The sequence below is a fragment of the Piliocolobus tephrosceles genome, chromosome 8 (assembly GCF_002776525.5).
Source record: "Piliocolobus tephrosceles isolate RC106 chromosome 8, ASM277652v3, whole genome shotgun sequence".
NCBI lineage: Eukaryota > Metazoa > Chordata > Mammalia > Primates > Cercopithecidae > Piliocolobus > Piliocolobus tephrosceles.
The window spans coordinates 111,642,129-111,656,473 of NC_045441.1; the positions used below are offsets into that span (position 1 = coordinate 111,642,129).

A 14,345-nucleotide genomic window follows, 5' to 3' on the forward strand; every position below is an offset into this window, starting at 1 on the left:
ATGAGATGGCTGGCAAAATTCAGTTCAAGCATCATCTTCTCTAACACACGTCCCCCCATTTCCTTGAAAGAACTCTCCCTTCAAAGCCCAATAGCTCCTCCTCTTAGCTTTTTACCATATTATACTTTTATTGTCTTGTTTCCTTTTACAAAATTTTGATGTTATTTGTCTGTCCTCTTACTACATTATAAGATTCTTACAGGGAGAGTCTTTGTCACGTTTGTATATCCAGCAACTGGTGTAATGTCTATCCTTATCATGAACACCCATACTAAATACTTTTTGTCTGACTGAACCTCAGAAAATCACATTTAAAAAATGATTTGCCAAGTCTTTATTGTCTTTAGATAAACTCTTATTACAGAAAATACACTTAAAATATACATGTGAAAAAATATAATATAACTATAATATAAATAGAAGATACACATTTTATAAATAAAAATAATAAATATATGCATAGATCATGCAAATCTCACAGAATCTGATAGCTGCTCCTTGTTTTCTCTATGTGCCATCAAAAAAAATTGTATGGGCAGTGTGACACAGAATGTCACTAAGAATTCAGTCATTACTGAAGATAAAATAATTGGAACTGTTTTATTAATACGTAATGCTTAAAAATGTTATTCCAATAAATTGTTTCTATTTTTCCAAAATGAGCACAAAGTCAAAGCTTTTTTGTTGTTGCATAAGCTGGAAAATCTAAAGACAATGCATTTTTAGAGGAATTAGAGTAGAACACAAGTCTATTATCTTGGTTTGATGAATATATAATGCAGGCTAAAGCAAAATACTGCAATCATACTGCATTTGAAAAATTCTACTTTTTTTTTCTTATTGACAATAACAAGTCCTCATGACTCATTTAGGGCAAAACTTCTGTGGACACATGGCTCTAACAACTGGGCAACAGACCAACTCTATCCCTACAGTGAAAACAGTTTGATAAATTATAATAAATGAAAAACTTATATGTGTTTATTAATTATATTTTCTTTTCATAGATAATCTTTCCATGTCATTTGCTTATTCTTCTATTAAAGTTTTCTTACCAGTCTAAAAAATGTAGAATTTAAATATTTTGCTATAGATATATATTCCTTGTTTTATTTTAATATATTTGTTTATATTTTTGTATACATTTATTAATATTTTTTATCATGCTGTGTAATTTTCACACGATTGGACAACAATTTTGTCATTTTTAAAATATTTTGGAAATCACTTGAACTTACATGGTCCCTGATTAAATTCTGGGAGATTCACTGTAAAATTAACGTATTTTTGTCTTCCTATTAGAATTAAACTAGAGAAACACATTTTATATAAAATGAAAAAGACCTTAAAAATCTATAAAATGTAATGTTGATAACCATAATAGCCACTTTTTGAGCGGATACGTACCCCATGAAGATTCCTTCTTTTCTCGAAATGGCACTGCCTCCTCTCACTTCCCACACTGATGGTCCTTGTCGGCCATGTTTTTACCACATAATCTTACATCCTGAAAAATATTTGACTGGGCTCTTTTCTTGAACATAAATGAGTCAGTTTGGCTGCAGAAGGACCTTTCTATAAAGTGTATTAACAAGTAAAAATAACGCAGGGATGCAAAGAGAAGCACGGAAAGGAGAGGGGAAGAAAAGGAAGACAGCGAAAAATAGTCATACTTTGGTTTCTGATATCTTTGAGTTTCCCAGTTTCAGGTTCCGTCTCTTAGGGCAACCCTTAGCCTCAGTATTGTGGATAACCTCTTGTCATTATAAAAATTCTATTTACACAATGATTATTACCAAAAAAAAAAAAAAAAAAAAAGGCTTTGACAAAGACATTAAGGATGGTTAGGATGCTGGCTATAGCTTCCCAAAGAAAATAATATCTATACATGTTATGTAATATTTGATACATAATACAGTTGCTATATACTATTCTATAGCTGTTCTATAGATGTATATTGTTCTATAGATGTATGTTGCTTTCTATTTCACTTCAAAAATTATTTATATACTTCTAAAGTTTGTTGTGAAACTGTGCAAATGAATGTGTTTTCTATTTTGAATTAGAATTTCTAGAGGTAATTTAAATCAGAGTATAAGAAAATATAGCAAATATACATATTGGCAGAGACAGGCAGTTCTTTGGGTAAGAAATCATATTAGCTTGGAAAGACTGGTAATACTCTTCCTAAGTGAAAATGTAAACAGTAATAGGCAATTCAACTAATGCATGGATGTAGAAAAGATTGAATCACAAGTTTTTATTTTTTTTCTGCATATAGTAAATGGTCATTAAATATTTGCTGGATAAATTTCCAAATGCGTAAACTCAAGTAATGGATGTAAGCTGAATCTAGCAGAGATACATTGGTTTCATTCTTGAATAAAATTCTGTGGTATTTATATAATACTCCAGACAAGAAACTATAAAGTTGCTAGAACTACATAGTGTAATTGACTGCAATTCAGTTTTTTTGTTATTGTGGTTGTTACGAGCAATAAATTCTTATACTGCTATAATAATTTAATATAGGTGTTTTGTCTCACTGAAAATACATTTGGGACAAGAAATAACACATTTTCTTATTTATTTATGGCTTAATGCCAGTGAATTGGCTAATATGTAATATGATTTTTAAATTTACATGTATTTTAATATTATGATATATAACTTTACTCTTAAATATTCCTAAAGTTTAACTGACTCTGAAAACATAGAAACTCAAGAAGATTATGAAAAGCCTCATGCTGATGATTGGGCTTCCTAAATTTGCATTTATCACAGATATAGAGGCTTCATTTTTATCAAACCAAGCACGGGGCAGAGTCCTGACTGGATATGTGTTAGGATCCTTACAGTTTATAAAAAATAAACATGTGTCAAGGATACCTTTTACTGTGCTTCATCCTGGAAAAAAAAAATGGATCTGAGAATTTTGTAAGGCTATAATATAGGATTAGACAGTCATTAGAGATTTACAGTTCAAAAGTCAAATCAAATCAGCTGCTATTGCTCGAATTATGTCAGCATTGCAATTTTGATAATTTCTTAAATGAATGTTTTCTTGATAGTATTACAGGTAGATTTTACAATAAATTTATTAAAAATGTACTTCTCAAATTGCCTATTTCTGAAGTGTACAACTATTCAAGAAATTTCCCTTGAAAATTCCCTAACAGATGAGACTAAATAATAATAAATCATAGATATTAAATTAGCAGCATTTATTTTCAGTGTTGGCCATTAAACTGAGACACAGGGCTCTTGCTACAGGATCAGTAGAATATATAGAGCACATTCTTCAGAGAATTTTCATATCTTCAGACCTATCAATTAGTTTAGGAGGGAGGGTGTTATTCCAGACCGCTACTTAGAGATTCAAGAGTATGGACTGAGATGTCTGTTACAGGGAATACACTACGACCATGAGTTTGAAGGAGTGTTATTATGAAAGGGCAATCATAGTTCTTATAATTGTCTATCAAGTGGTCATGAAAAATCATATTAAAGTAAATCTCAGGAGGTATATCCTAATTAGAGTTTAGAGCAAATTGCTTTAGGAGACTGCAGCATTTTCAGTGGTATTCAGTGTGTGTTTAGAAAATTCAGGGCAGAGTTAACCCAGAACAATTTTGTGCCAATATAACACTTTTGACAGTTCCATTCACTCAAAAAAAATTTATTCTACAAGCATTTGCAGTATTATGATGTGCTATGTAAATAAAATGTAAATCAGCATTCCTGAAGACCTCTATTTATTTCCTTTCAGTTCTTTGTTAGAAATATATAATATAAAGAAAAAGAGGTAAATCCTTCAAGACTTGCTTTTCCTATTTAATAAAACTTGTGGCCTTTTAATTCTTATTTATTTATTTATTTATTTATTTATTTATGAGTCAGGGCTTACTCCTGTTGGAGTGCAGTGCTCAATCACAGCTCACTGCAGTCTCAAACTCCCAGGCTCAAGCGACCCTCCTACCTCAGCTTTCCTGGGAGCTGAGACAACAGGCATACACCTCCTGCACAGCTGATTTTTAAATTTTGTGTAGAGATGGGGGTGTCCCTTGATGCCCAGGCTGGTTTGGAACTCCTGAGATTAAGTGATCCTCCTGCTTTAGCTTCCCGAAATGCTGGGATTATGGGCATGAGCTACTGTGCCTGATCACTTTGCTTTTTATTTTCAACTCTTTACCATTTTCCTGTTGTTAACAACCACACTCACTGAAAAAGAAAACATGTAAATATTCATAATAATTATTTAAAATTCTCAAAGTTTGTTTTTAAAAAGAAGAACGTAAGAAAGCTATGCAAAATATTCCAGAGTATTCCAGAGATACTCTACAAATTTTGTTAGGTAATTAGTTTGAACACAGATTTAATCATGAAGATATATTAATGCTGTAAAAAAGAAAACAAAGAAAAATTACAATTTTTGATATTTTCCAGTTTAAAAAATTTCAGGTTATGTAAGTTTTTATACTCATAATTTCCTGAAATATACAATGTATGGGGATCATAAATCAAGAGAAAATAATTGGATGAAGATGAGACATAAACATGTGTTTGCCCAGTAATTACTGAGCTTTTGCATTTACTTGCAATTGAGCAGAATAAATGTGTTTTCAAATATAGAAATGACAGATTTTTTCTTATATCATATACTTTTATAACCAGTCCCAAGTCCAAAATGAAAAGCACTATAAATTTCATCATTTTTTTTATTACCAAGCTAATTTATTTCTTAGGGTTCAAACTTTCTTAAGATGACTGCCTGGTCTGTATGTAGATCCAGCTTCTTAATCCTCAAGCTCAAATTCAAAGTACTGTGGGCCTAAACAATGAATGTGAACATAACCTCTTCACCTCTGCTGCTGTAACTCTTGCCATTAGAAGGGAAGGCAACCCTGTTGACAGTTGTGAAGTAGCTCTTGACTTCCAAACTCTTTTTCAAAGGCCAGATGGAAGAACCTGGGCTCAAACCTGCCAGTCCTGTTGGAGGTTGTGGTTACATCCATGGCTTTCTGTCTGTTACCCAGTATCACATGGTCATTATAATTGGGGAAAGGGCAGCTGAGTTGATGAGATGTTCTGTCCAGAAAATCTCTTGATGTTCAAGAGTTGTAGAATCAAAGAACTTGGCTGTGTTGTCCTTGGTTGCAGTGATGAACTTGGTCATGTCCCTGGATAACTGGATGTCACTGATCTTCTTGGAGTGCTATTTAACACTCACCAATACCTCTCCAGACTTGGCATTATACTGGTTGGACACTCCACTCTTATGGCCTGTGTTGATGCACTCCCCTGGGGAGTCCTCACAAAGCACTGGTGATATTATAGTCATTGTAAAAAATTTTCATGTATGTCTCATTGCTGTCAATCTGGCTTAGGTCCTGCAGATAAAAGAAGCTCACGGCCGGGCGCGGTGGCTCAAGCCTGTAATCCCAGCACTTTGGGAGGCCGAGACGGGCGGATCACGAGGTCAGGAGATCGAGACCATCCTGGCTAACACGGTGAAACCCCGTCTCTACTAAAAACTACAAAAAACTAGCCGGGCGAGGTGGTGGCGCCTGTAGTCCCAGCTCCCCGGAAGGCTGAGGCAGGAGAATGGTGTGAACCTGGGAGGCGGAGCTTGCAGTGAGCTGAGATCCGGCCACAGCACTCCAGCCTGGGTGACAGAGCGAGACTCTGTATCAAAAAAAAAAAAAAAAAAAAAAAGCTCACAAAGCCCTGGTAGCCATCTGCTTGTCTGTTCCCAAAGTCCTTGCCACAGGACAGCTACATCAGTTTTGAGCTGTTGTCGGCTGAGTCAGTGAGGACATGCTTGTTGTCCCAGTCACTGTCCATGCAGCACACAGCTCCTGTATGACCCACGTGGATGCCCAGCCTCTCACCGTTCACAGAGTACCACACATTGACTATCATCCCAATGGGGACCATATATATTCTAGTGGTTTTTTTCTTATTTCTGGAAGGACTCCTTGATCCTTTTAATAGATCATAATACAGACAGGGTCCAAAAATATGCCAAATGCCATAAGTAAATGTACAGCACAAGATTCAATTTGGAATAGTTGACTTTAAGATTTTGCCTAAGGAGAAACTGAGATGTGAACAAGAGCACCCTTGACATTTTATAGCATGTAACACCAAGTAAAGCAGGGATTATTCGTAATTGTTAGAAAACTTTATTTCTGAAAGTAATAAGATGCAAAATAGAGTTTGATGTGTAGCTGGAAAGTAAAAAATAATTTCAAACTTAACATAAAGATTATTTCTATAATCAAAATTTAGGGTGGAAGTAGAAAAATTCATCAAGATTGTATGGGTAAAAGTAATATTTTCCTTATTTTAATTTAAATAATTTACAATAATTTTGTAGCCAAAATACAAGAATACATTTAGGATTTAATTAAGTAGAACATGAAGTGATCTATAATGGTATGTTTTGTCTTCCATACATTTTTCAATAAACAATAATGTCTTTACATTACTGAAAGGCATTAATGATAAAGAGCCTTTATCACTGAGCCTCCAAAGGCACAAGGCAACATGTAGCTACTTGAGCAGGGGCAGGGTAACTGAGAAAGCCTCACCCCAGGCACCATGGGACACAGGGCCTACCTAAGACTGAGGCACAACCAAGTTGACAGAGAAGTTTCTACCTTCTGCCCTGTACAGCAGAAGATAACCATTAGTGGGATTGCTGGATCAAATGACAGTTCTACTTTTAGTTCTTTAAGGAATCTCCATACTGTTTTCTGTAGTGATTATACTAGTTTACATTCTCAACAGCAGTGTAGAAGTGTTTCCTTTTCACCACATCCATGACATCAGCTATTATTTTTGATTTTTTAAATTATGGCCATTCTTGCCATTCTTGTAGGAGTAAGGTGATATCTCGTTGTACTTTTAATTTGCATTTCCCTGACAGTGATGTTGAGCTTTTTTTTCTCATGTTTTTGGCCATTTGTATATCTTCTTTTGAGAATGTCTGTTCACGTCCTTTGCCCATTTTCTTTTCTTTCTTTCTTTCCCCCCCCTTTTTTTTTGAGACGGAGTCTTGCTCTGTCACCAGGCTAGAGTGCAATGGTGCAATCTTGGCTCACTGCAACCTCCCCCTCCTGGGTTCAATCGATTCTCCTGCCTCAGCCTCCTGAGTAGCTGGGACTATAGGCATGTGCCACCATGACCAGCCACTTTTTGTATTCTTAGTAGAAACAGGGTTTCACCTTGTTGGCCAGGATGTTCTTGGTCTCTTGACCTCGTGATCCACCTGCCTCGGCTTCCCAAAGTGCAAGATTAAAGGCATGAGACACCACACCTGGCCCTTTGCCCATTTTTGATGGAATTATTTTTTTTTTTCTGGCTGATTTGTTTGAATTCCTTGTAGATTCTGGATATTACTTCTTTGTCAGATGCACTGTTTGTGAGTATTTTCTCTCACTCTGTAGGTTGTCTGTTTACTCTGTTGATTGTTTCTTTGGCTGTGCAAAAGCTTTTTAGTTAAATAGGTGCCATCTATTTATCTTTGTTTGTGTTGCATTTGCTTTTGGATTCTTGATCATGAAGTCTTCACTTAAGCCAATGTCTGGAAGAGCTTTTCTGTTGTTATCTTCTGGATGTTTTTATGATTCCAGGTTTGAGATTTAAGTCTTTGATCCATCTTGAGGTTGATTTTTGTATAAGGTGAAAGATCAAGATCCAGTTTCATTCTTCTATGTGTGGCTTGCCAATTATCCCAGCACCATTTGTTGAATAGGGCATCCTTTCCATTTTATGTTTTTGTTTGCTTTTTCAAAGATAAGTTGGCTGTAAAAATTTGGCTTTATTTCTGTGTTCTCTATTCTGTTCCATTGGTCTGTGTGTCTATTTTAATACCAGTATCCTGCTGTTTTAGTAACTGTAGCCTTGTAGTATAGTTTGAAGTTGGGTAATGTGATGCCACCAGATTTGATCTTTTTGGTTAGTCTTGCTTTGCTTTGGCTATGCAGGCTTTTTTTTTTTTTTTTTGGTTGTACATGAATTTTAGGATTGTTTTTTCTAGTTCTGTGAAGAATGATGATAGTGTTTTTGTGGGAATTGATTTGGATTTGCAGATTGCTTTTGGCAGTATGTATGGTCATTTTCACAATATTTATTCTATCCATTCATGAGCATGGGATTGTTTCCATTTGTTTGTTTGTGTCATCTATAATTCCTTTCAGCAATCTTTTGCAGTTTTCCTTGTAGAGGTCTTTCACCTCCGTGGTTAGGTATATTCCTAAGTATTTTATTTTATTTTTTGCAGCTGTTGTAAAAGGGGTTGAGTTCTTGAATTGATTCTCAGATTTGTCATTGTTGGTGTATAGCAGTGCTACTAGTTTGTTTACATTGATTTCATATCCTGAAACTTTACTGAATTCATTTTTCAGTCCTAAGAGCTTTTTGGATGATTCTTTAGGGCTTTCTATGTTTACAATCATATCATCAGTGAACAGCTACAGTTTGAGTTCCTCGTTACCATTTGGATGCCCTTTATTTCTGTCTGTTGTCTGATTGCTCTGACTAGCACTTCCAGTACTAGGTAGAATAGAAGGAGTGAAAGTACGCATCCTTGTCTTGTTCCGGTTTTCAAGGGGAATGCCTTCAACTTTTCCTGGTTCAGTATATTGTTGGCTGTGGGTTCGTCATAGATAATTTTATTACTTTGTATGCCCCTTCTATGCTGATATTGCTGAGAGTTTTAATTATAAAGGGATTCTGGATTGTCAAATGCTTTTTCTGCATCTATTGAGATAATCATATGATTTTTGTTTTTACTTCTGTTCCTGTGATGTATCACATTATAGACTTGCATATGTTAAACCATTCCTGTGTCACTGATTTAAACCCAAATTGATTATGGAGTATTATCTTTTTGATAGGCTGTTGAATTCTGTTAGCTAGTGTTTTGCTGAGGGTTTTTGCATTTATATTCAGGAATATTGGTCTATAGTTTTTTTTTTTTTTTTATGTTATGTTATTTCCTGGCCTTGCTATTAGGGTAATACTTGAATCATGGAATGATTTATGGAGGATTTCCTCTTTCTCTGTCTTCTGAAATAGTTTCAGTAAGATTGGTAACAATTATTCTTTGAATGCCTGATATAATTCAGCTATGAATCTATCTGGTCCTGGACTTTTTTTTTTTTTTTTTTTTTGGCAATTTTTTATTACAGTTTCAATCTCACTACTTTTACTAATCTGTTCAGAGTTTTTATTTCTTTTATTTAATATACAAGGGTTGTATATTTCCAGGAATTTATCCATCTCCTCCAAATATCTAGTTTGTTTGTGAAAACGTGTTCATAGTAGCCTTGAACGATCTTGTATTTCTGTGGTATCAGTTGTAATATTTCCTGTTTTGTTTCAAATTAAGCTTATTTGGATATTCTCTTTTCTTTTCTTGGTTAATTTTGCTAATAGTTTATCAGTTTTGCTTATCTTTTCAAAAATACAGCTTTTTGTTGTTGTTTTTTTTTTTTTGTATTTTTCATTTAAATTTTATTTAGCTCTGATCTGACCTTGGTTATTTATTTTCTTCTGCTGAATTTGGGTTTTGTTCTTGTTCCTGTAGTTCCATCAGGTGTGATCTTAGAATTTCTATTTGTGCTCTTTCAAACTTTTTAATGTAGGCATTTAATACTATGAACTTTCCTCTTACACTGCTTTTGCTGTGTTTCAGAGGTTTTGATAAGTTGTGTTACCATTATTGCTTAATTCAAATAATGTTTTAATTTCCATCTTGATTTTGTTGTTGACCCAAAAATTATTCAAGAGCAGAACCTTTACTTTCCATGTATTTGCATAGTGTTGAAGGCTCCTTGTAGAACTTTTTTTTTTTTTTATTTTATTTCACTATGGTTTGATAAAGTACTTGATATAATTTTGACTTTCTTAAATTTATTGAGACTTGTTTTGTGGCTTATCATGTGGTCCACCTTTTATAATGTTCCATCTGCTGATGAAAATAATGTATATTCTGCAGTTGTTGTGTAGAATGTTCCATAAATATCTGTTAAATGTATTTATTCTAGGGTATAGTTCAAGTCCATTGTTTCTTTGTTGACTTTCTGTCTTGATGATTTGTCTAGTGCTGTCAGTGGAGTATTGAAATCTGTCATTACTATTTTGTTGCCATCTATCTCTTCTCATTTAGGTTCAAATATATTTATTATTGTGATATTTTCCTGTTGGTCTTTTTTTATGATTATGTAGTGTCACTGTTTGTCTTTCTTAACAGTGGTTGCTTTAAAGTCTGTTTTGCTAATGTAAGAATAGCTAGCTACTCCTGCCAGGTGGGGTGGCTCATACCTGTAATCCCAGCACTTTGGGAGGCCAAGGCGGGCACATTAAGAGGTCAGGAATTCAAGACCATCCTTGTCAATATGATGAAACCATGTCTCTACTAAAACTACAAAAATTATCCAGGCATGGTGATGTGTGCCTAAAATCCCAGTTACTTGGGCAGCTGAGGCAGAAGACTCTTTTGAACCTGGGAGGTGGAGGTTGCAGTGAGCAGAGATTGCACCACTGCATTCCAGCCTGGGAGACAGAATGTGACTCTCTCTAAAAAAAAAAAAAAAAAAAAAAAAAGAATAGCTAAGCTAGCTACTCCTGCTTGCTTTTGGTGTCTATTTGAATGGAATATCTTTTTCTATCATTTTACCTTATGTATTAAGTGAGTCTCTTGAAGACAGCAGATACTTGGTTGGTGAATTTTTGTTCATTCTACCATTCTGAATTTTTTAAGTGGAACATTTCAATGTTAGTATTGAGATGTGAGGTACTATTACATTCGTCATGACAGTTTTTGCCTGAATACTGTGTGTGTGTGTGTGTGTGTGTGTGTGTGTGTTATTGTTTTATATACTCTGTGAGATTTATGCTTTAAGAAAGTTCTGGCCGGGCGCGGTGGCTCAAGCCTGTAATCCCAGCACTTTGGGAGGCCGAGACGGGCGGATCACGAGGACAGGAGATCGAGACCATCCTGGCTAACATGGTGAAACCCCGTCTCTACCAAAAAATACAAAAATCTAGCCGGGCGAGGTGGCGGGCGCCTGTAGTCCCAGCTACTCCGGAGGCTGAGGCAGGAGAATGGCGCGGACCCGGGAGGCGGAGCTTGCAGTGAGCTGAGATCCGGCCACTGCACTCCCGCCCCGGCGGCAGAGCAAGACTCCATCTCAAAAAAAAAAAAAAGAAAGTTCTATTTAGGAGTATTTTGAGGTTTTGTTTCAAGATTTAGAACTCCTTTTAGCATTTCTTGTAGTGCTGGCTTGGTAGGGGCGAATTCTCTCAGTATTTGTCTGAAAAAGACTTTATCTCTCCTTCATTTATGAAGCTAAGTTTGTCTGGATACAAAATTTTGGCTGGCAATTATGTTGCTTGAGGATGTTAAAGATAGGACCCCTGGCTTGTAGGGTTTCTGCTGAGAAATCCGCTATTAACATGATAGATTTTTCCTTGTAGGTTACCTAATGGTTTTGTCTCACAGCTTTTAAGATTCTTCCCTTTGTCATGACTTTAGATAATCAGATGACTATGTGCCTGGGTGATGATCTTTTTGTGATGAATTTCCCAGGTATTCTTTGAGCTTCTTTGATTTGGGGTTCTAGATCTCAAGTGAGGGCCTGGAAGTTTTCCGTGAGTATACCTTCAAACTTGTTTTCCAAAATTTTATATTTCTCTTCTTCCTCGGGAATACTGATTTTTCTTAGGTTTGGCCATTTAATCTAATCTCAAATTTCCTGGGGGCCTTGTTTATTTTTTAAATTATTTTTTCTTTATCTTTCTATGATTTGGTTAATTTAAAAGCCTTTTCTTCCAGCTCTGAAGTTCTCTCTTCTACTTGTTCAATTTTATTATTGACAATTTCCAGTGCATTTTTTTTTTTTTTTTTTTTTTTTTGTATTTCTCTAAGTGTTTCTTTCATTCCAGGCATTGTGATTGTATCTTTTTTTCTTTATGATATCTATTTTTCAGGAGCATTGTTCATCCATATTCTGTATTTTTCAAAATTTCTTTAAGTTGGTTTTCATTTTTCTCCTGTATCTCCTTGAGTTGTTTAATAATCAACCTTATGAATTGTTTTACCTGGCAATTCAGTGATTGCTTCCTGGTTTGGATTCAGTTCTAGGGATCTAGTTTGGTCTTTTGGGGGAGTGTTATAGGACCTTGTTTTGTCATAATACCAGAATTACTCTTCTGATTCCTTCTCATTTGGGTAGACCATGTCAGTGGAAAAATCTGGAACTCAAGGGCTGCTGTTCAGATTCTTTTGTCCCACAAGACAGTCCCTTAATGTGGTGCACTCCCCCTCCCCCTAGGGATGGGGCTTCCTGAAAGCCAGACTGCAGTGATTGTTGCCTTTCTGGGTCTAGCCATGCAGCAGGGCTACTATGCTCTGGCCTGGTTCTGGGAATGTCTTCAAAGAGTCCTGTGATGCAATCTATCTTCAGATCTCCCAGGTGTGAATACCAATATTTGCTCCAGTGGTGGTGGGAGGGATGTGAAGTAGACTCTGTGAGAGTCCTTGCTTGTAGATATGTTTAGTGTGCTGACTTTCTTGAATGATGGTTATGCTAGCTGTGAAGCTGTCATGTGGACAGACTCAAGACCACTGGTTAGCCATGATGTTGCAGACATTGGAATAAGCTGTTATTTTTCTCTTTCTTGGAGCAGACTTATTCTGTCATGAGTTGCTATAATGTCTTAAGTTGGTTGGCTTCCAACCAGGAGGTGGCAATTTCAAAAGAACATCAGCTGCAATAATAGAAGGGGGATATAAGCCTGCCTTAAGATGGCCAGGATAAGTATTTGGGTTTCTCAGGTGATGGATGAGGTCATAAAGATCCCAAGAGTTGGTCTTTTGTGATTGACTATTGGGTTGGGTAGAAAAGTACCATCAGATGGGAACAGGGTTAGGCGGTCCTGAGTTCAGACTCTCCTTGGGTGCAGCTTGCCACAGCCACTGTTGGGGCTTGGTGGTGGTTCTCAGGCTAACACGGCTATGTTCCAGAGGGGATTATGGCTGCTTCTGTTGCCAGGGAAGTGGGAGAAGGCTGGTAGCAATAGGCTTCACCCAGCTTCCATGCAGTTGATGGGGCCAGTATCACTCCCATCATGCCCTGCTAACAGCACCCAGTTTATCTCCAGGCAGTTTGCATGCTGGACTCAGACCTAACATTGGGCTGTAACTTTACTTGCTGAGAAAGCAAGCACAGCTTTCAGGCTATGCACCTCCTTGTCTGCTCATACTGTTGGAGGCAAGCCCTGCTCTTCTTTCTGCAGCACTTCTGTTCCCCCCCCGCCCCCAGATTCTGCTCCAGAGAGTTTACATCAGTCAAAATTATTACAAAGTTCTGTTGGAAGCTCTTTAACCCCGTGTCCCCTCCCAAGTTTCGCCAGCTGCCTTCCCTGAGGGTCACTTTGATATATAATCAGGAATGGCTTCCCTGGGCTCCAGCTGGAGAAAGGGAGTTCTTACAAGGCTCTTCCCACTGCTGCTTCTAATTTTATATTTCACACTAAATCTGTTTCAGCTCTAGGTACGGTTATTTCTTCTCCTGTAATATGGATTTTCAGGTTCCCTGGTGGGGATGTGTGTCTGGAAGCAGGTTTCCCCGCTTCTCACACTTTGGAAATTCATACTTTTGTGCCTGTCTTCCAGAATTGGCAGTGGCCTGCCATTTCTTTCTAAAGAAAGAATATATTATATATATTCTTTATAATATATATAAAATATATATTTTTAATATATTATATAATATATAAATATATATTTAATATATCTTTATAATATATATAATATATAAAATATATTATATATATTTTATATATGATATATCTATATTGGCAAGCTGAAATTTTAATTTTTTTAATCCAGTAAGATAAAAATCTTAATTTCTCTTTTTTCTCTTTATAAACTCATATTCATTTAGTAGGTATTCTCTGGTGGGCACTGTACTATTATCCTCTCTATTTTAAGAACAATTTTAAAGACCATTATGCTTGGGAACCTCTGTTATTGTTTTGAGTTTAGATATAATGCCAAATTTTCTAAAGAACATCATGTTTTCTGAAAAATAAAAATAATAGGGCATATTTATTATGTAAATTTTTAATAAAGTGACTTTTTGTTGTATTTTATGAAATCAAAATAAACATTTGCATGGTGAAAAATTGTTGCTATTTGCAGTTTCACATGCCAATATGAAACATATCAAATTAATGTCGACTAATATGTTTAATGGCATTTAAATTTCTTTATCTCTATTTATTGATCAAATCACATTTACATTAGAGTTTTGAAGCAGCATGTGATTTCA

The 14,345-nt window shown here is 35.8% G+C and overlaps 1 pseudogene; it reads right to left on the reverse strand.

The window, feature by feature from the left end:
* Positions 1 to 4,748: 4,748 nt before the first annotated feature.
* On the reverse strand, positions 4,749 to 5,405 carry LOC111553437 (annotated as a pseudogene).
* Between the last annotated feature and the right edge of the window lie 8,940 nt (positions 5,406 to 14,345).